The sequence below is a fragment of the Emydura macquarii genome, unplaced genomic scaffold (genome assembly GCF_026122565.2).
Source record: "Emydura macquarii macquarii isolate MOO-44397 ecotype Brisbane River unplaced genomic scaffold, CSIRO-AGI_Emac_v2 contig_2897, whole genome shotgun sequence".
In the NCBI taxonomy this organism is placed as follows: Eukaryota; Metazoa; Chordata; order Testudines; family Chelidae; genus Emydura; species Emydura macquarii.
Window position 1 is genome coordinate 20146125 of NW_027133034.1, and position 23985 is coordinate 20170109.

Consider the following 23985-nt stretch of genomic DNA (forward strand, 5'->3'; position numbering starts at 1 on the left):
GTAGGCCATTAAACAGCTGTCAGATGGGAACCATTTTCAGTCAGCAAATCTCCTTTTGTATAGGAAGTCAAATCTTTTTAGAAATGCAACTCTGAGCACTTAAAATTTAATTTCCAATATTCTCAGACAGTCCATAAATACCAATCGCATGTAATCTTGTTTTAGTTACAGATGTTTCCACAAGTGAGAAGTGTTTATAGCTAGAGAAATGCCTTTAACCAACCTAATTGAATTTAGGCAGTACTGTGTAGTATTGTGAACTGCAGGAGGACAGAGAAAACCCATCAGTTTATGGTTGGTAAATGTTTCAGGAAATTTACCATTTGCCCTTTTATTTTAAAAAAAATATTTGTGATTCTAGCCATCAGAAAGGCTTTTAAAGAAGAGATGGATTACATACTGGCAGCTGTAATTTTCCAGAACCAACAGCAGGGTCTTTCAGATAAGTCCTATTTTTGTCTGAACCTCTTTTTAAAAAAAAAAAAAAAAATGGAGTTGTGGGGGATGACTGAATATGTGGGTCTGGTTTTCCTCTTATCTCCATTTTCAAGAACACTTTTTTCCATCTGCAAAGACCAGGGTGAAAACTCACTTAAAGGAGAAGTGGGCATTTTAAAGTATCAATAGTTATGCCACAAAATGGATCCTTTCCTACCCACACATTTCTGTAAATCATTCAGCTACTCAGTGTTACTTCTTCCTGGTTCTACAAAATAAAAAAAGAAAATGCAGTTGGATGAAATGTGGACTAGCTGAAATGGCAGCAAAATTGCACACTACAAAAGTACTACAAAGTTTGGAGGGGCAAATCAAAGGGTTGCTTAACTTAAAAATAGTATATATGTTTTCTAGTTAAACTGTAAATGTTTCATACCAAGGACCTTGTTTTTGTGCCTTTTTTCTAAAGTGTCTAGTATGCTGGTTTTATTTATCTTCAATAATATTCAGTTAGTAGAATATCACGTAGGCAGTATTCAGGAGTCAAATATTTGTTTTCTTATCACCAACTGTTGACGGCAGCAGACGAGAGTCTGCCTGACAGGTGAAAGTCAGGTACTTGCCTCTTACTCATCTCAGGTCCCTTCAGCCATCCTTGGTAGGGGGTGATTTATTTACTGATCCTCCCCTCAATGGGAGTGAAGACTCCTGGGCTGGAACTCCCTCCCAAGCCTTTATGGATAGGGTGGAGTAGAGGATCTCATTGACTGCACTGGTGGGTTTTTTTTTTTTTTTTTTTAATATCTTTGAAGGGACCAGGCAAAGGCCTATTTAAGTAGTCCTGACTCATATCCCCCTCATCTGCCTCAACAGGCTCTGTTCTCCCCACTCTCCTTTCTACTCAGGAATAGCTTGTGAAGTGCAGGCAGATACAAACTACCACATTTCCCATCTGGTCTTAACAGGATTGTTTGCTGGACTAGTGTCCCTAAATGTATCTCTAATCTTCCTAGCCATATGTCACTAGAAGACAGTTCCCAATATTAAAAAATAGGAATAGTTAGGCTAGCAAGTTGCTTGTCATCTACAGGAGGCCAAGTTGTGGTGTTAGGAAGCTAGCTGCCCAACACTCTTAATGGGGTGGTAAGGAATGTCCATCCCTGGAAAACCTGGGATGGGGAAACAGTCTGTCTATTTCCCCTCTCTTCCCCTGCAAAGAAAACAGCAGGGATAGAAAGGGGTGAGAGCCTAACACCTTCTCTCTCCCCCCCCCCCCCCCCCCCCGACATTCTCAACAGGTTAAGAGATTTTGAATTTGAATATTTGTATTCAGGGTTTCAAATGCAGTTCTGATTATATTCATCTTTGGGATCCTACCCATAGGCTGTTCACTCATCTCCAGTATGCTGTTTGACACCATTGGTAGTATGCTCAAGATGGTTAAGGAGCAAGATGCTGGGAGTTGCTGGAGGTCAGAACTGGTGTTTGTTGGCTGAATTTCACATAGAAGCTGGCATTGTGCTTACCCAGATTAAGTGGATTTAGCCAGCTCTGAGTCCCTCACTTTTATGAGCATCAAATTGATCCACAATATTTTTTTAAAAAGATTTATAGCAGATATCAAAGAGAAGAGATACTAGCTTTACCACTTTATCATGTGATACGTCTGCTTAACACAATTGTGTGAAAAAGTTTGTTTACAGCCATTCAGTATGAAACAGCAGAAAGAGTTGGGGGAAATGAGAAATTAAGATTGTAAATATTGTAGATTTTCATGTATTAAGGAAACTTATAAAAACTGCTGAACATTTTATACTTAATGTGACTTTTCATTCATCAGACATTGGAATTAAGTGAATGGTTATAAAGAAGTTTTTTCTGAATTTTGCTTCTTTTTAGTGTTTGTAAATCATGTACAGATAGCTGACTTCTCAACTGTTTGTAAACATTTGCCAAAGAAGCCATTTTGTAGTGCACAACTCCCAAGTTTGATTGATTTGACAAAATCTAGAAATTATGCTGCATATTCTTTGGTACCATCTACTGGCGCCTTGACTATTTTGTATTTACATATAAACAAATGTAGAGCACTTCTGTATCAATGTTCATAATTCAAAATTATCTGCTGAATGTCTACAAATAAATACTGATTTATAACTTCTTTAGTAGCTGCTCATTGTGTATGTATATAATCAAAATGTGAGCTTTTGAGTCTTGACTGGACATATATACGTTAAGTGGTATGTTTTTGCTTACTGACTGGACGATCATAACCCTGACAATCAGGTTTCTGATAAATTTATAAATGGGAGGGAGGGTGTTGGATCTGGGACTTCTGGATTTATAGCAATGAACTTCTTCTTCTACTTGAGCTAAAAGGTCAATTCCATTAGCTCAAAGATTCATTGATTCATAATAGTGCTGGGAAAAACTTGGGATTTCCATTCTGTGGGAAACTTCAGTTTCCTGTAAGTCAGAATTCCCTAAACAATTTTGTTTTGGGTTGATCAAAACATTTCATTCTGATTTTGCCTTTTAAATCTAATCTAATGTAAAATATTGAAACATTTTGAAATGAAAAATTGAAATGTTGCATTATGAAATGCTCAGTTCTGATTTTTTTCTGAAAGCTGGTGAGACAAGTGCTATCAAAGCATTAAGAAAAATACACAGGAAGATATGGGAACCAGAAGATGTACCAGATGACTGGCTGAAGGCAATAGTTGTAACACTCCTGAAGAAAGGAGATCCTGCCGATTTGAATAATTAGAGATGTAATCTTCTTAGTTCCAGGAAAAAAATCATGTTTAAGGTAATTGTCAACAGATTAAGACCAGTTTTAGAAGTAGCAGTAGACAAGAAACAGTGCTGCTTCATACCAGGCTCCAGTTGCATTGATCAGATATTTATGCACTGATTGATAGGGGCATAGAGTGAGTGAGAGTGGCAATTAAAGATGCTGCTGTTCATCAACTTCACAAAGGCATTTGATTTGGTTTGAAGAGCTCCATTATAGAAAGTAGCAAAATCAAATGGAGTTCCAGATAGGGTAACTGTAATTATTAAAGTTGTATGCAGATTCCCGTAATGCCAAAAGAACTGATGGAACAGGAAGCAACTGGTTCAAGTCAGTTTGCTATAAAACAAGGGGCAATGGAATCACCATTGCTTTTCAATATAGTCTTTTCAATATGGGCATTAAGAATGGCCGATAAATTGCATGGCATGTGACATTGGATCTAGAGTTAACTTCTTCAGTTTATGTGGATGACGACATATAACTTGCAGGCAACCTTGAATTAATCATACTCTTCGCTACCTTGGAAAAATGGTGTAGTTGACTTGGGCTCATATCAATTCATCATCCTGGCATTTGTTTGCATGTTGGAAAAGGAGCAATAAATGAAACGTTGAAATGCAGCAGTTAAGATTTTATTTTTTCTAAAACTTGTGTACCCAGGAAACTTCCTCAGTGCCCACAGTTCCATGAAGGATAAGGTTAAAAGATGTGTGTGAGCTACAAGTTCTGCACATAGACTGATAAATTTTCGCTTTGGTACCAAAAATGTTGATCAAACCAGTGTATTAATAGTATTACTTTATGGCTTAGAATCATCTACATTAAAGGAAACCGGCATTAGAAAGCTGGCGTTGAAAGCTCTTCAGACGATGGCAGGTGTAAAGTGGAATAATTTTAAAACTAAGTTAGAGTAGGATGTGCCATCAGGATGTGGGATTGGCTGCAATTGAAAAGAGTATAGACAGAAGACAAATGGATGACAGGATGCCAAAGAAACTGAGGCAAACTCGGCCAAGGGCCATCTGACCTAGAAGCTGATCACTAACTAGATGGTGGAAACTCTTTGCAGGGACATGACGTGGCTGGGATGAAGGAGGAGCCAGTCATGGACAGGAATGAATGGTGATGCTGTTCAGCTCCCCGTGTCTGTCACAATGCATTGAGATGGGCAGAAAATAGCATGCCTGTCCTTTAAATGTATTCTTGCTACTTTCAGAAATTTGAGAATTTCCATCTGAGACTTCATTGTCTGGCTTTGTAGTCTTTTATGATATAGCATAGCATGTTTTCCATGAGTGAAGTGGGGTTGAAGTAGTTGGGTTAACCATATGGGCTTTGGAAATCTGAGGGCATTTTTTTATGTACATTTATTGCTTCAGATGGGGTAATGAGATGCTAAGACTGACTCTGACAAAGAATAAATAAGTGGACCCATAGAGATTTATCCAAATAAAACAGAATGGAAAATCCAGATTAGTTGCAGCAGATGTGATGCCACAGAGGCTGGAGTCTATTTAAAAAAAAAAAAAAAATCTTTTGTCACCTTTCACTTCTTCACTTAGTTCAGGCTATAGTTCCAGAAGCAATTTGCCCATTCCTATCAGTCAGGTAATTTTCAGGAACCACAGCCTGAGCGAAATGGGAGGAATCAAAGGTGACAATCTGCCAGATCTTCACTTTTCTTCCTCGTCAAACCTTAATCCCTTTTCAGTGTTTGCAAGTTTGGATTTGGATTTCCCATCTTCCTAATTCAAAATCCCTTCTTCCTATCTATCTTAGGTTTTTTATCTAGCCTTCATCACTAATGTGAGTACCCCATGCTCATTAATGTATTTATCCCCTCAACAATCCTGTGAGATAGGGAAATATTGTTCCCTCCAATTTTAGAGGGGGAACCAAGGCACAGAGATAAAGCAACATGTCCAAGATTACACAGTATATCCAGGAATTGACCTCTCTGGCCATAGCTTTAAATACAAGCCATCCTTCCTTTGTTGGATTCCTTTCTTCATTTGTGTCCTCTATAATGCCTTTATTCTTGGCTTTCCTCCACAAAACAATCCAAAAGGTGTGTGTTTAAGGATAGAAATGGGCAAAAAGTATGGTTCTGGTTTTACAAAAGTTGCTTTAATTTTTGGCTCTTCAAAAACAAAGTTAAATGCAGTCCATATTGGAGCTAGTTCTTCTATTTCAACCTCCACAATTGACATGAATTAGAATGATGGTTTTTGACTCTGTTCTGGAGATTTTCAGATTACCAGAATCTACATCAGGGGCCTACTGAAGCTCATGTGGTGGCAGAGTAGTGTGTAGGGGGCATCCCTTTTGTGATCATAACTAGCAGAATGTAGAAAGCAGAAGTCAAGCTAAATTTTAAGGAAGGGTCTAGTTGGCAGGGTTTAGGGACAGGAATGACCGGACAGAAGAATCAGCAAATTCTTAAGATTTGCATCCAAACAGTGAGGCTCATCTAAAACAAGTGTTTCATTATTACCTGCAGTATAATTAGGATATACTTCACATATAAGGTGGCATGAGAATTATTTGCACTACTCTAACTATTCTGTTTTCTGGAAACAAGATCTCTGAGAAGGTGTTAACCTATTAGTCATGCTTCTGTAAAGAACAGCCTGACTTCATCAAAAGGTGGGCCAGAAATGGTCACATGATGCCATTTCAGCAAATTAGACTGTAAAATATAGAAAAATGGCTTGCAATGTATACCCACTGAACACTTACACATGTACAACATTGTGGATGGCCCAGAAGATGAAGGCATTGCTTTGTGACCAGACCAAAATATAATTCAGTGCCTTCCCACTTTTAATGTAGGGAACCTGCTTGATGAGGTAGAGTAAAAGTTAAAGGAGGAATTTATTTTTCTGTGTCCAAAAATATAAGACAACTGTTAAATGAGGAGAGAATGTGAACTATGTTGGCAGGAACTGGCCAGTTATACAGCTGACAAGCAGTCTTGGCAAGACACATATGTAATGATTTGGTAGTGTAAGCTGTTTGTAGTTTGTCTGCCAGCTGTGGTAACACTATCACAGCATAGGATTGCTGACAGGCAGTAATCTAATCTGGCCTCCCATTTGTTCTTTGTTTTTATCCACTGAACACATCTTCCTCTTTGTTGACCTGAGTGCTGTTTGAAATTTGAACATTGCATTTCACCTTGTTGACACCAGGATGGCATAGGTGTTATAATCAAAATCATGTAGAGCTGGGTGAACGCTGCCAACAATTTTTCACATTAGATGTGTTCAGAGTTTCTAATCAGTTGACTTTATGCTGACTTGTTCCCCTCTTGTTTGCCTTCCCCATGAGTATTGTAGCAAAGGAGTTCGTGGATAGGAAAGCTTTCTCCGAAACACCAAACTTTAAATGAATACTGAATTGTCATGGTAAGCAAATGTCAGATCTTTAATTCTGACTGTTTACACTGGAAACCTGATTTAAATTACATTTTTTCAGTCAGAATAGAAAAATCATGTGACTTGTGTCCAGCTTGAATTTTGAACAATCACCCAAAGATGTGCTCTTCTTAATTTCAAATGTATTTATTAAGTAAGTCTTTTTGTTAGATATTGGATTGTGTTATCAAAAGTAAATAAGCCTGTTGCATGCCTCTGTTGCTTTAGTTTGTGTATTGCAATATAATGTACATAAAAATCCCGTTTTCTTTACCTGCTCTAGTTATTTAGTAGGGTAGTAGGCATCCCATATCTGCTAGGTATTAAGACTGCACATGAGGAAAGCAGTCCGTGAACTGAAGAACTTGAAATCTAAAAAGACAAATAGATGGGGGATGAGGGCAGGGCAGGTTGCAACCAGAGTGGGTTGGAAAACATTGACTTTGTTTTCAGATCTCTTCAGTGGGAGACAAATGTCTCATAAAAGCTGTCACAATTTTTTTTTTGGTCATCCTCAGTAGCAATATATATATAAAAAGTGATCCGTGTGGTGACTAATGCAATAGTTTGTTCTGTTTAGATTTTACCCCTTCCCTTGTTAGACATTTTATCTCCCTATCCCTCTGCCCGCCCCATCATATATATAGTCTTGCATTTGAGGAAAGGGATGGAATAAAGGAGAGCCTCCTGCTGTCTCTTTTGTAAGCCTTTTCCCCCTCCTATGCATAGATGGAATGAAAGGTCATGAAGCTTCTGTGTGCCCAATTTTCCATGGCATGCATGCATGCTGTGCCTCCCAGAAAAAGTTCATTCCTCTTTTAGCCATAAGCAAATAGAAAGGAAAGAGAAGTGCCCAGTTCCTAGAAGCGTCATTTTTAGGGACTGCTTAAAAATAAATAAATGAAACCTTCCGTGATCTAAACCAAAACATATATTTCCGAGCATGAATTCCTCCCTTCTATAATTATTCCACTTTTTTCTTAGCTTAAAGAGAAAAGCAAATGTTACCCAAACCAAAATTGAAATGCCACATCATATGGCTACTTATTGAAAATACATCAGAACTTTTCAGTAGGAAAATAGCAGAAATGGAGGCACTAAAATGAAATATGGATGTGACTGTTTTTGTTTCTTTGTTTCTTTTTTAAATCAATAAAACTGTCGACAACAACAAAAATGTGTGTGTGATTAGAGAGATATTCTCTTTAAACTGTTAAAGATGCAAATGGCCCATTGTAAGATTCTGTCAGTTTTGCTAGCTAAAAGGATTCCAAGTCAACACAGCTGTTCTGGCTTAATATTTGTAATTGTAAACCTTTTTTGAGGAATGCCAGTATTTTATCTCTAACGTGATGTGTTCGTTCATGCATGGCAACCAGAATGTGAACGATACTTTAAAAACAGAAAAGGGGGAAGGGGGGGGGAACCTACCAAAATGGAAATGTATTTTCTTTTGCCAATTAGTGGTTTGCTTTTGTCTACTTAAATTATACTCCTTTCATTTGGGGTTATAAAAATGATCTACCACAACTATGATATTCAGATGATGTAAAACCCCAGTGGGAAAGGCACTTTTTGTATCCAAGTATTCCAGCAAATAGACTTGGCAATATAACTGCACCACACTATTCTTCCCATACTCCATTCTTGGAGGAAAAACTGAGAATTAAAATGAGTCAAAGTGGAATAGTTCATGAACATTTTTTTTATAAATGTTTTGTTTTGATATTCTAGTGGTTTTCCAAGTGGTTCAGGCTGATTGACATACGATCGTACTTGGGAGTTTAATTGCAGTAAACCATTCTTATTGAAACCCTAGGACTGAATACACACTGCCTTCTATCCAATTGCAGTTATGCTCACCAAAAGTCAAAGATGAGACTTTAGCCTTTCATATATGACTACAAAAGATTGATCCGTATTGTAACTTCATTGAAGATAGTGGAATTGACATAAAGAGCCAACACCCAAAATGAGAATTCAGCCATCAAAATAGTTCTTGTGCTGCTAATGTAATCCAATTTTAATTTCTTTAAAATTCATGTGAGATATGCCATGTCAGGTACCGTTAGAAAGGCTATAATGTGCTAAGTAAGATGATGTTTATGTTCATGTGTAGTGGAAGGTATGGATATCTGTATTTTATCTTTATTTCATATTGTACTGTTTCTGGGCGACACTCCAGACAGTATGGCTGCAGCACTAGTCTGCTTATTGGCCCATTAAGGAAATTCACAGGTACAATGGGCCCACGGGGAGAAGCCAGGGATATACCTGATGAGTCACCAGGACTTACTCATGTGACTCTGAACTCCATCTTATTCCTGTAAAATTCCACAAGCAGCATGGCAAAGACCAAAGGACATAAAAGGCAGCTGTACCACATCCATTTTGTCTTTTGTCTTCAGCCTACCTCTGGATCAACTCATCTACAACTGAACTGAAGCTGTGTAACAAAGGACTGAGACATATCCAGGTACTGGATGTATACCAGAGGGACTATACAAGCCTGCAAACTCCACAATTCTATTAGAAACCTGATGTATATGGACTTTCAAATCAATTGTATGTGTCTGATTGCTTTAATCCTTTAACGTTTCTCTTAGTTTTTCTTTTTATAATAAACCTTTGGTTTTAGTTACTAAAGGATTGGCTGGCAGCATGATATTTTGGGTAAGGTCTGAACTTATATTGATCTGGTACTGTGGCTGACCCTTTGGGGTCAGGAGAAACCTTTTTGATAAAGAGCATAGAGTTTTAAATAACTGGTCTCTTTACTGGTCCTAGTGGCTGATTGGGAGCCGGAGACTGAAATGCAGTGAAGTAGGCTGTGTATATTATTTTGGCTTCTTGATAACCAGTGTGGGGAATCAGAAGCACTGTTTGTGACTGGTTGGGAAGTCTGACTTCAGTGTCATTCACCAGTGCTGGGAGAATCTGCTCTCCTTTTACAGCCTGCCCTGACCTTGGCATTTTCAGGTGGCTGCCCTAGGCACAGACGGGTCACAATGGGAATGGTCAGTCATCTAAAAATTCTCAATCGTTCAAAATCATAAAGCCTGGTTTGAAGGCTACATATAGTTATTGCATGATTTAGCTTAATTGTAAGGATTGTTTCAGGTCTATTCTTAGCTCATCACATTGAACAACCTCATCGTAGGCTGTGCTAATGTTATAAAACTTGAATTGTAATCCCAATTGTCCACCATGAAACTTTTTACTGAAAACCATGACCTATAGACTGCATTTCAAAATGAACTGAAAGCTCTGCTTAAATATTAAATTTGTTAAACTTTTAGCCTACTTATAAATAAAGCTGGCAAGAGGTTGTGAAAACTTAATCTTTTGAGATAACTCAGTTGGCTTGTATTCTGGATGAATTTTGTCCAAGATTACACAGCTCTACAAGATTGAGTGAGGAGGCTGTACTTGAGTTTAGGGCTGGCGGAGATTATTTAGGCTGGAAAAAACAAAGATATTTCAATGAAAATGAAATTTTGTGGAAGTTCTAGCCATCCTATTGGCATGGGTGGGGAAAAATAGCTTTATAGTTAAGGCCCTGGAGCTGGGACTTGGGAGATCTGAGTTCTGTCTTTTCTCAAATTTATGACTGAATAGTTTCCTTCTATATCCAAAAGGAAAATGAGTTGACTCAAATAGGTAGGGGGAATGGGAGGAACCTAACTTTTTCTTAAGCTAAGATTATATGAATATAGACAAAAATAAATGTCAGCGTTTAGAATGATGCATAAACATGCAATAGAATAGATAACTCAATATGCGGACTACTACAGTACTTCATTTCTTCCATCTGCAGGCTGGAACACTTAAACCAGAAAGAGTGAAATCAATGAAGTGCTTTTTTTACTGGCAATCTTTTCAGTGCTTTGATTTAACGGGCGGATTTCAGTTTCTATCCTCAGTTTAGCATAGACAAATCATATTAAAGGCCTGGGTAAAAGTATAACCCAAAAGGAAAAATAAAATATTTTGGTGGTCTATGAGCAGTTGGATCTGAAGATATCCAAAAGGATGCAGGAGTTAGATATCTTCCATTGAGAGCATGTTCCCTTTGCATCACCCAGCATAGCAATACATTGATTTATTACATTAGATTAGTGGCTCTTGTACAGCTGCCATAGCAGAATATATCACATTTATGATTTACATTTTATTTTTTCCTTACTGGGTGGAAAATTGAGACAGACATTACTCTAATTATTGTTAAGCTGAATAAGCCTAGGACTATTGCACAGAGCATTATATCTATATACTTGATATTTTTATGTTAGAGGTTAACTCTGCTCAGTGTATCACATAAGGTGAGTAGGTAGTAAACATTCATCTCTTTCCATCATTAACTTAAATTTGTTTCTCTGAATTGCAGTTTTGCATGAGAAACTTCAAAATTGTCTCTCTTTAGCTTACAGATGTCTGAAGCCAATTTAGATTAGTTCTGGATTCCTTTGAACCTTCATCATTTGAAACAGTTCAGACCTCTAATTCAACCATTTGTCAGACTCAATGAGATCAGACAATCAAATTAAAACATTTTTAAAAAGTTAAACAACTATGCACATGTGAAAAGTAACCCAATTAATGATGCTCATCTCTTCCATAAATCCAAGTAAGACTTCTAAGCATTGCATGTTCACAGTGCTCCGTAGAAGACTTAAACTTGGAATAACAAATTGCTAAGCAGTTAAAACATTGGACAGCACATGCTCTATTCATTAAAATTTCTGTCGGCTTCAGTTGCCTCTCTCTCCTGGGCTGAACTCTGAAAAGGGCCTTTTCTTGACCTCCATTTGTGCACACAACTCTTTTGTGCAAATCAGTTACACACGCACATTTTCACAGTCACTTTTGAACACTTATTTTATGCACCTAAATTGTACCTGAACAAAATCCATTTGTGCTTTGTGTACACATCTGGGGTTTTGGGTGTGGAAATTCTGTGTAAGAATTGTGTGTTCAAGTAAGCCGCTCTCGCAATGTTGTACATGCACAAATATTTGGAGGCCATGCTTTTAAATTCCCGTATGCAGAATATATTGGTGACTAGCCCTCTCCAAATTAAGGGCCTGGTCTTGTATCCTTTGTGCACAAAACAGCTTTCCTGAAGTCAATGAGAGTTTCTAGTGCACAAATGCTTTAGCTGCTTAATTAGAATAAGGAATGAATAAAACCAGCTAATCAAATGCATGCATTCTGAACATCTTACCCTTGCTGCTTTGATGTAGGAAAAAAGCTCTTTAAATACTAAGAATTACCATCTGACTTTCCGAGTGTTTATATGTAAGCATCGCCCAGAAAGAAGCATGGTCTTGTAGTCTGAGAACTTGGATTCTACTTCTGTGTCTGGTACAGACTTTATTAGTTTTCCTTTTACAAAAGGGTAAGCTAGTTTTCACCTAGTTCAGTGTATCATGAAATTTAATTTATTAGTGTTTAAGGAACTTTGAGATCTTCAGTGGAAGCTGCTATAAAAGTGGACAATCATCAGATTCATTACCATTGTAAAGTAGCTTACATACTGAATAATGTTATTCCGTATTAAATAAAATGCACTAAAATTACAACTGCAAAGTTAAACTCCAATGTTAGGGAGTGACAGAATTAAGGTTCTATGAAATCTTTAACTCCAGCTCCTTTGGGAATTCATAGTCGTCTTAATTGTTATATGATCACATGGCATTTCTTAGTATGGAAAACTTCAGCCCTAACAGTTATAGTTTGGTAAAATAAGCAATGAAATGGGGGAGTTGTCATGGAGATCAGAGAACAGAAGAGTAATTGTAGTAAATGGGCACTCAAATGTAGAAAAGTAATGGCATCACTGTAGCATGGAAGCCACATACGAAATGCTGCCATTTAAACCAGTGTACGGTCCTAAAGTTTAACTGCAAGATTTTTTTCTAGATGACGTGGAAGGATGGTTTTTCTCCAACTGAATGTGTATATTTGGTCACAGGAAGGAATAGTGATTGTACTAGTAGCTTTCTGAGGAGGGAATCTGTATACAATGTGTATGCTTCTGACAATCCATTTTTGTGGAAAACACTCAGAATTTTGGTTATGATCATGAAATAGCACCACCTTGGTAAACAAATGACAGAAGGGGAATATCTATTTGGCATTGAAGTTTCACATTTTAAAAAACTTGCATTTTAAGAATATCAAATATAGGTGTGCAGATAAAACTTGAACATATGGACGCAATAATGCACTTAGAAAAGAGCTATTATAAGAGTTTTTTACTTTGATTCAATTTTTTTTTAAACTGAGCTTGTTCAGTTTCCTAACTTTGAGTTATCTTGAGCATTGACAGGGCAAGTAATTTAATTTTAAATGGGACTCAGTCTACTAATTTAATGGGAGACCTAGTCAAAGCTTGTTTACTCTTGGTTTTTGTGCAACAGGCTCCACTTTGTCATTTTTTAAATTTTTTAACCATTAGCTTTTTCTTTTAAAGTGAACTAAACAAGAACCTTTTACCTTCTTTACTGATGCCAATTCGTCTTACACTTATCTACACAAACAAGGTTTGGCTATAAAAAAAAATATAGTACTTGCCTTTGTGCATTGTGTCATGTTTTAGGACGGGCTAAAATTAACAGTGGAAAGCCAGATATTGCCACAGTGAAAACATCTTGCATTTCGAACATTTGGAATCTATTAACCTCACAGTCTCCTTTTCTTGAGAAGGTGTCATGTCAGTTTCCCTAACCTCAGAATTGTGTTATAAGAGTTGAACCCATGGCTGGTTAGCAGAGCACTGTAAATACTACTTCATACTGTTGGAATTTGTTAGTGTAATTGTAACTTCATATGTCTGCAGTTTTTTTTTTTTTTTTTTTTAATATACCTAGTGCAGATTGTGCTTGTGCTAAAAAAGTAATCTTACCCTAGTCAGGCACAGCGATAGTTTTATTATTTTTAAAAATACATATATGCCAGTGAAAACCATTAACATAAATATGTGAGCAGCATAAGACTGTTAAAATATCTTTTAAAAAAATCCACATTGGAACTGTGGTATGGTAGAAAGAAATAAAACTGCCAAATCCAAATCATAAACATTATTGATATACTTAGTCAGGATAAACCAGTAGTGTTTTCGGAAAGCGTGTGCTGTAATGGTTAGAGCTGTAGTGGGAATTAAGACCACTTGGTTTTAATCTCTCAGCTTTCTTCAACTTGCATGCTGTGACCACAGTCAAATCACTTAACCACCATTTAGTGTTTGTCTACCTAGTTGTCGACTAGCTGTGATATTTAACCCTTAGGATTGTTATGAGGTTGATTTTAATGAATAGCTTATGTAGACCCTCGAATGAAATGATGTAAGGACAAAGAATATTATACTACTTTTCTAAGTACATCTACCAAGGAGTATCTTCGGGAATTGGAGAGCTGAGACACCATCTCTATTTCAGTCTAAATTTTGTCAAAGCATTCACATCATGCACATCAATGTGTAGTTGCTTGCACTGTACAAAAAATGAGGGACATAATTCTGTCTCTTGCCCAAATCGTGTAAGAGGTAGACTCTGAATCCTTAGGATTTATAATGAAGATCTACATGGCATTTCCAGGAGGTGACATTGCAACACCCCATTTTCCAAAGACTGCTCTAACTAAATCCTTACTTTACAGTATATCATGTAAAAGCTCCCACAATGAAGAAATGACTTGAGAAATATAGAAATGAACATAATGGTCTGCAACTGTAGAGCCAAAGGGATTTCTCTAACATCTTAGTAGTGGTTTAAATGCTACAGTGACAAGAGCGTTAGAAATACCGAACTGATGAATAAAAGATGTCAGAAATATTCTGTAGGGTGTAACATTCTAGGAAGCTACAATAAAGCATCCCCAGCTATCAAAAGCAATTTTTTTCTGGTCACTTGTGTGCAATATGGACTGCAACTTGTGCACGATGTGAGAAGATGAAGTACAATTGTACAGAATGGGGTTATTAGTAGCATGTCTATTACTAAAACTCACTCTAGTGTTAGGGCCTGCATAATATCCTATGCTGCCAATTAAATCCTGGATAATGTTTTAGGGGTGGTCTAAAATCTTTCTGTCCCAATGTGCCTGAATTTCTTTGGATAATCTTAATAACACTGACTTATCTCTGTCATATTCCATAATCTCTTTCAACATTTCCTGAAGGCAAAGCACAAACTTGGCCTCCATTGATTCCAGCCTATCTAATATCTCAACTTACTTCTGGTTTCCTAACTTCTCTGATGTCCAATAGCTTGGATCCTTTCACCACCAGAAGAGGCTTCTTCTTGTTGATTGGGTTCACCTCCTAGAAATTGGTTTGTTATAAGTTTGTCACCACTCTTATCCTTCTATTAGTAGTAGAGGCATTTGCTTAGGGTGAGGATGTCGCCATTTATTAAGACAATGGGTCAAGTGGGGAAAATTAGCGTCAACAATAGAAACAACAGTTTCATGGTTATACTGTGTAAAATGTATTTCAGAATCCTAGAAACATCATTGATATGAGTAGGGTGGCTTGCAGATGAAAGCAAAGGAGCTGTTTGGACTTGTATGTGTAAATGCAGAAGGATCACTTTTCTCATTAACAACATTGAGACCACCTTCCTCCTTTCCTGCACCTCTTTCCTTATATTCAGCCATCCTAGTGGTCATAATAAGATCACCTCGTTGGCATTTTTAAGGTGAACCTAGGGCGTGACTTGTGTTGTGAACATCATTAGGGAGATGAATTGAGCATTCACTGCTTTCTTTCGAACGATAGTGTTTTCTTCTTCAAACTTCTAAAAATAATAAGGCCTTCATCTTCAGTGGCTATTTCCATTTGTTGTTGGGAAAGCCTGTTCTCTAAATCTCTGTAAAGCTTGAACACTCATTATAGTATTCCGGCTGTGCTTCATAGACCACACATGCTGTAAAATAGAAGGACTTGCCATCCCAACCACTGGAGTTTACCTTGTAGTTTCTCATTTCATGCTGATCTTTCACAGTCAAGCCTAACTTATTTACACTGTATTTAATGACATGCAATACTTCATTCTGAATGGATGCAAACAGGCAGCAAATTGGAAATACAAGCTAAAGAGATACAGGTGGATGTTATCACATAAACAGTATTTGGATTTCTGAAATTACAATTATGACACCCCTGGATGATCTCTGATCCTGACGTATTATGATGTGACAGATGTATATTGCTGTGATTTCTCTAGAGATGCTCACTGTTGCTTCCTTGTCAGCTTTAATAACAAAGCAACTGGACAGACTAAACTGAAATGACTTATCCTCTGTGAAAGTCATAGTCAAAGCATGCTGTCATAGTAACAGGTTAGGCTTTCTGTAACAGTGAGATTATCATGCATAATAGGCTTGTGCTGCTTGGAACCACATCATATCAAGTAGGGTCACTGATACCAATTTGTTCCTACCAAATGAATTGTACAGGGCTGCTCCCTCTGCCCATCTTTGCTCTCCCCATTCCCTTTTTCATGAATCAAGGACATTATTCAATAACCTCTCATCCCTTTCTTTCTAATAGGGTTTTGAATTCAAATAGATGGTCACACTGAAGACAATTTATCCATCTGTGCTCCTAAAATGGCTCATCTGAGGGACAAGTGAGTAAATTATGACTACTTTGGATTTACTAACTGGGCTGTGCAGTGGGACCTTAAAAGAATGAGCTGAACTTACGAAGGGGTTTTCTTTCACTTCTTGAACTTTACTGAAATTAGTTGTTTTCTGCTTTTGAATCTGAACCAATATTTGACAATTCTTTCTGTTTATAGAAAATGAGTATTTGGTCATTGTTGAATGCCTTTATGTGGCTGTTACTTCTAGTGACTTCTAGGTATGGTCCTGAAAATAGCTACCCCCTTTCCTGTGACTAGTAAAACTGGAACAGCAGAAATGCTTGCCCTGCTCTTGTTGAATTGTTTAACTTCAGAGATGGTGAATTGACTTCAGTGGGGATAGGATTTCACCCAGGAGGAGGTCATCCCCATTTCATAGTTTTACAATCATTCCTCTTGTTCTCAACGGGCACAGTATAGAACAAATCGTAGCTTGCATTTTCTGTAAACCAATAACTAATCGCGAAAGAATATTCAAGATTAAAAATATATGAATTGCTATTAGCCTTTTCAACCTTGGCCAGGTTAACTAGCTGGATATGTGCAGAAGGCACAAAACATAACCATAGTGAGAATTAATCTACTTGAGAAAAATTCTGCTTGTTGGTACTGCACCAAAAGTAAAACACAAGACGGGCAATCCTAATGGTGCAAGGGAATTATTGATGACTTGAAAGTGGTGCTATAATGTAATTCTATAACACATTTACCATAGTGTTTGTCTGAGTCTCTTGGTCCACATCTGCTCTACAATGTCCCATGTTACTGAGAACTATTCTAGGGTGTAGGATTGAGTTGCACCCAGGCATTACAAGGATTCTTTCTGAGTACTGTAGAAAGCTTTTATGAAGCAGGGACCTTACCAAAATGGTATTGGGCACACGCAACTTACTTTGCAACAAGTGGGATTTGGGAGCAATTATCTCAAGAATCTGAAAAGTCTGAAGTTCAAAAATGAACTGAGTTTGCTGGTGGCTGATAAGATATCTGATATGACAGGCAGCTTGTAATGTATCATTTTGGCCCATCTCTGTTCAAGCTATTTTTGTGCTTTGTCACCAGAAGGAGGCTTCGGTTAGTTTGTGTGCAGCAGTCTGTTGCCTTTAGGCTGTGCTATAAGTGCTCTGATACTGCAAAACATACTTTCCTTTACGATATCATGCATTTTTCAAATTCTCATAACTCTACCTAAAATTCCACAAAACAATTGGAAATACATCATGCTTAATGTATAACCATATAGGAGTAAGTTGGTTATTCAATATCAGAGCTGACATGAAGAAAAAGTATGATATTTGATAAATGCCTTGATTGCAAAAGGAATGAGAGGCCACTGTGGGTTTGTAAATGTCAGTAGCATGCATTTTTTAAATTTTGCATTACATCTGTCTGCTGGACTAGAGACTCTGACTTGAATTTCTGTTCTGTAGTACCATTAGTTTCTAAACTAAACTGCATATGCTTTTTGTGCAAAAGAGTCTTATGTTTTTCTAAGTACAGTAAACAGAATGACACTAAACGTTGGTCTTCAAATGTACATGTTTGGGTTAGCTTTAATTTATTCTATTTAATTACATGAATATGATATTGAGGCTTACTGTAAGTAATATATTAGACATTGAACTGGTGTTAAGCAGTTCATCTGTAAATGTTTCCAGTCACATGGGATTTTTATGGCTACAATAACTTGCTTTACTAAATGTAAATTAAATATATACTGAAGAAGCTAAGTACAAAAAGCTAGTTACTATATCTCATACACAGCAAAAATAGGCAACTTCTTTTGGGAAATAATTTAGTTAAATCCTTTTATTTTAAAGGTCCTAGTGTAGTCATTGTGGTGGTTTCTAATAAATGTGTTGAACCAGGTGGCTTTCAGTGGAAGAGACAGAGCATCTTTTACTTCAAGAATGAGCAGCTCTTTATGCATCATAGAAAGTAACGCAAACAAGCTGTACCAATAAGGAATACACCAACTTTTCAAGTGTCTGATAAATTTTGTTTCTTTGGGAATAAGATCTACTTTACAACTCATATTATCAGTAATTGGGCTTCTTATTCATCACCCACTGTGTTGAAAATATACACTATAATGACTAATTTTAAATTTTTCTCTTAGGTTTAGTGAACTAGAAAGTTTATATTGGAAAAGGACCAGCTGGTAAATATTCATGCAGTGTAGGGCAATACAAATCATTGGATAATTTTGATACAGAACATCTTGCATGAGGTTTTTCTTACCATATCATGTCTTGAAGGCTTGCAGTTCATATTTTAGCTAAATTATGTAAAACCTCATACTGTGCCTAGTCAGAATTTGAGAAACAATTATTTATGCTACTTGTAGCTAATTAGGGTCAAATTTTCAGTCACTCTGACTTTTTCATCTGCAAGAATTTGCACATAAATATCTGGCTACTCAAAATACATTTAATTCTTACTTAACACAGCTAGCTGGACAGTCAACTATCCAAGCTGTCCACACACCAATAACTTCTTGTATGTGCAAATCCATTCTTCATTTTTGAAGGGATAACACTTACTTAAAAATGGTGTGGGTGCAAAACTGAAAATCACAGCTGTAAATAATATTGGTGAGTAGAAATCAATGGGGTGGTGCTAATTTATACTCTGATTTCTGGCTTGCAATCTTTAAAGTGAATAAATTAGTCATAGATTGCTCTTAATCTTTTAAGAGTCACTTGAAACAAATTACATTTAATTTGATCAGTTAAGGTCAGGTTTTGTCATCCTTACTACTTATAAGTGTACTTACTACTCAACATGAGTAAGACTGGCAGAATCTATCCCTTAATATGTAAAATATTATATAAATCATGTCATAGCCATTATATTTGAAGTGGTCACTATTTGTTGGCTTCTGGAACTGATTTTTACTTTATTTAGAAATCCATATTTTGTTGGGTTTCAATCCTAAAATCTCTACTCACATTACCAATCACGTAAATATGGTCACTGAAATATGGGCCCTTTATATCTAATGAGCAACTAAAGCTATTGTAGCAGTAATATGTATTCATATAGCACTTTTCCCAACATTTTGCAAAGGTGGGTAAATGTTGCTGACCCCATTATAAAATGCGGAAACTGAGCCACAGCATACTTTTCCACAACAAGTCTGTGGCAAAATCTTGAAGAAAATGGTCTCTTAAATCTTAGTCCTACGCTCAGTCCACTAGGCAATAATTACCCCCTTATGATATAGCAATTTATTTTTATAAATAAAACAGATACTTGTAATGCTTGAATACGTCAGTCTATATAATAGTGGATCACAATTTTCACAGTGACCTTCCATATCTATCTCCTCTGCACATTGCTTCTTTCTAATATGAAAAGGATTGTCAAGTAAAGCTGATCAGGAAGACTGGTCTGATGTATGCAGAAAACAATGGAGGATTTTTGAAAGAGTGTAAATGAATATGCACAAAGATTAGCTAATTCCATAACAAATTTGTGTCACTTTCTTTTGGCCATCTATTGCAAACAGTTTCTTGGTCTTGTGACAGGTTTTTCATAATTCCCTTATGGACAAGCTCTAATTCTTTAGTAAATATACTATTCACATTGACTTCAAGAGACTCTTAGCCAGCTACTACTGTGATTGCAACTAATAAAAATACTGATAAATACTCAATCTGTGTCACTCAAAGATCAATATATAGTTCATTTTCCTGCAGAGCATGGACTCTGAAGCACAGTAACAATCTATATCTAGTAAAGCTGGCTGGAAAACAAGAATTGCATTTTGTGAGAAACTTGGAAGTTTTGGCATTTGGTTTTGTCTTTCATTGGTTTTTAAAAGATCTGTTTTATCCCAAAACAAAACGAAAACACTTGGCGGGGGGGAACCCAGAAGAGCAAACAGTCCTGTGGCTAGGATGCTCACTTAGCATGTGCCTGATTTGAACTGAGGGATTCAAACTAAGATCTCCCACATCCTAGGTAAATGGTCTACACACCAGGCTATAGTCACTCCTTCTTCCTCCCATTCTTGTTGGAATGGTTTCACTTTGTGGCACAATGAATATGTATATAGAGAGGCTTTCTAGCCCAGTAGTTAGGTTTCTTCCCTGAGGTATGGGAGACCCAGAATCAGGCAGAGCAGGGAGCTAAATCTGTCTCCTGTATCTTAGGGGAGTGCCCTAACCACTTGGCTGTCATGTATTACTTGTACACAGTAGTTTGCAGGACTACTACTAGCAGGTCAGGCTCGCCTACCAGAGATACTCACCAGATATGTTTGCTATAGGATCATTTAATTCTCTGCCTGCTTCCCCACAGCATAAACTTAATATACTTGAATATTTCCAGTTTCCTGGTGGAGCTTTGTAGTAATTTCAAATCTTGCAAAATTTTGCTTGCAGTATGTTCACTGTGAAGGTTTGTTAAAGCTGAAGATCTCTGGTCCATGATGAGTGACGTTGATGAGCTCCTGCAACCTATGTTGATTTGTTCATTCTGTTTTTCATAGAAATTCCATTCTAGATCTGAGAGCGCTTCCCAAAGAAAACTTCATAAAAAAAAATGTTTCCACAAAGTTTAGGTTTCAATACATTTGCATTTTTTCCAATTGAAAAAAGTCTTGTTGAAAAATTCCTGCCCAACTCCAATATTTGTCTTCTTTTGCCTGTAGACAGGAAACAAACTTTGTTGGTTTTGTCTCAGCTGTTTTTTCCTTCACTTAGAATAATCAATGTTAAATTACATCTGACAGAGCCCTGTCATGCCTCTACCATATGTTTTCCTTGTTTCTTTCTTATCTGGGTCTCACTGAAATAAAACCCCTTGAGATGAGAGAAAACTTAATCACAAAAATTTAAAGTTGGATAGTATCAATATTCTAAACATACAAGACTAGAATCTTTATTCTAGGATGTAAATTTTTCTTTGTTAGTAATGTGCACCTTAGAATAGTAATCTCTTCAGGTTAGTCAAAGTGGTGCATATTTGACACGTGGTAAAGTGTGGTGGTAAATTCTTAATTTTTTGTTACTTTACAAAGAATCCGCAATCACTTATCTGATGTCTGTTTTATAGCTCATGAAGAGACAACACTTGAAAATGAAATAGCCAGATGATCTTAGTATGCAAGAACCCTTCAGATGTTTTGAGACCTATTGAAATATGCTTCAGTTTGACAAAAGCAGGAAATGTTAATTCTACTTTTCTCATTGCAAATAACAATGTTTGCTCTAACTCTGATCTCTGACACTCGAAGGCCTAGGACCCGTCCTACAAGGACACTTGCAGAACCTGTTAAACCCATTTGAGCGTTTTTTAACAAAGCCCTATATCTAATACAGTAACTTCTTTAAATGTAGAGTTGTCTGTTAGTAGCTACAAACTACCTGACAAATATCTGTAGACCTCCTATAACTTTAATGAGGCAAAGTTTGTTTCTGGCGTGAGGACATTGTGACTTCACCCCAATCAATGTTTTTGATGCTTCACGTAATTCCTAAAAATACCAATTTCCCCCCAGGAAATTACAAAATCCCAATGCCCAGAGAGTGAACGGGTAAGAAATTAATAGAAAACACCAGAACCCACAGCATGTCACCATGTCACAGACTCCTAGAAGATTAGGGTTGGAAGGGACCTCTAGGAGGTCCTCTAGTCCAACCCCCTGCTCAAAGACGGACCAACCCCAACTAAATCATTCCAGCCAGGGCTTTGTCAAGCTAGGCCTTAAAAATCTCTAAGGATGGAGATTCCACCACCTCTCTAGGTAACCCATTCCAGTACTTCACCATCCTCCTAGTGAAAGATTTTTTCCCCTAATATTCAACCTAGACCACCCACACTGCAACCTGAGACCTTGCTCCTTGTTCTCTCATCTACTACCACTGAGAACAGCTGACTCTATTCTCCCTGGAACCCCTTTCAGATAAAGGTTACTATCAAATCCTCCCCACTCTTCTCTTCTGCAGACGTAGCAAGCCTAATTCCCTCAGCTTCTCCTCATAAGTCATGTGCTCCAGTCCCTTAATCATTTTTGTGCCTTCCACTGTACTCTTTCCACTTTGTCCACATCCTTTCTGTAGTGGGGGGGGGCAAAAGTGGACACACAGATATATATGGACTTTAAAGTCATTCGTATGTTTCTGATGGGTTTAATCATTCAACATCTCATTTGTTTCCTTCCTTTATAATAAACCTTTAGTTTAGTTACTAAAGGATTGGCTGGCACTGTGGTATTTTGGGTAAGATCCAAACTTAAATTGGTCTGGTAATGTGGTTGACCCTTTGGGGATCAGGAGAATATTTTTGGTAGAGAATAGAGTTTTAATTAATTTACTGGACTAAGTTGCTAACTGGGGCCAGAGACTGAAATGCAATAAAGGGGGTTGTAACATCTTGTTTTTAGCTTCTGGTATCCAGTGTATGGGAGGATCAGAAGCACTGTTTATGACTGGTTGGTGAATCTAACTGCAGTATTAGCCGCCAGTTTAGAAGACTCAACTCCAGGGGTGTCAAACTAACTTTCAGTGGCGGGCCACGTTGCAATAAGATGAATTTAAAGGGGGCCATACCCTAGTGGCGTCTTTCCCGCCGCCAAAAAACTTCGCTGCGTTCTCCCTTTCGGCGGCAGCTCGCAGCATCTCCCCTACTGCCGAAAAAAATCGCGTTGTCCTGACTTTCGGCGGCAGCTTCTGGGATATTGCTGGGCAGCAGCCACTAGGGGCCAAAACAAGAAGGTTGTTGGGCCATATCCATCCGACAGGGGCCGGACCAAAAAGGTTCGTGGGCCAGATCCAGGCGCCCGCGGGATGCATGTTTGACACACCTGTTCTACTATCCTTTTGCAGCCTGCCCTGACCATGACATTTTCAGGTGGTCTGCCCTAGGTATGGATAGGTCACATTCTGCATGAAACCTGAAATCATGAGATGCTTGCCTGTCTACAGTATTTATTACAAACTGAAAAATCAGCTCAGACTGATTCCCTGAAACGTATTTATTTATTGTGGACCAGGACCCCATTGTGTTAGGTGCTGTACGAACATAGAACAAAGGGAGTCCCTGCCCCAATGAGCTATGCTGCTTTCTTGTAAATTTTTGCCAATAAAGGGAAATGTGTGGATGGCTTTGGTCCCATTCTGGACTTCCTGGTTCACTTATGGGGCACTTAGATTTCAGAGCCTTAAAAGAGCACGGGAAATGCCTGAGGCAGAGGTAAACGGGCTGTAACCAAGGGCATTCTGTGTACTAGGAGGTAGGAGGATTTGATCTTGGATGGGGAGGGAATGGGTAAGACGCTACAAGATGTAGGGTTAGCCTTGCTTTGGTTTGTTCAATGCGAAACTCAAAGCAAAACTCAAAATGAACCAAGCAAAGATAGCTGAACCCAAAGTGAACCAAAACAAATGAGATGAATACGGCTCCTGGAGCCTTTGCCCTGAACAAATTAAGTGTGTGTTCTCTTTAAACTGAAGTGACGCACTAACAGTCTGAACATGTGCTGCTTTGCCAGCCAACCAGTACACTGTGTGATGATTGATCTCCACAAATTAACTTGTGAACAGAAACAAATAATGGAATAAGTAGTCACATAGCTCAGGGCGCTGCCAGCAACTCCCTATTGGCTGGGGTCTGAATCCCTTCCTAATGATTAAGCACAAATCAGATTTTTTTTTAGTGGTGTAATTAGATGAGAGCA

General features: G+C 37.7%; 1 long non-coding RNA gene across 7 annotated transcripts in view; it reads left to right on the top strand.

Annotated features, from left to right (window-relative positions):
• Nucleotides 1–23985, top strand: part of LOC137166752 (uncharacterized) — a 55979-nt gene that overhangs the window by 15314 nt on the left and 16680 nt on the right. For 4 of the 7 annotated variants that reach the window (XR_010923791.1, XR_010923795.1, XR_010923794.1 and 1 more), the window contains exon 4: nucleotides 1822–2599. This is a non-coding gene — a long non-coding RNA (uncharacterized lncRNA). Of the gene's footprint in view, nucleotides 1–1821; nucleotides 2600–16207; nucleotides 16287–23985 lie in introns of those variants that run through there. The other 3 variants (XR_010923797.1, XR_010923792.1, XR_010923796.1) reach the window with 1 other exon arrangement.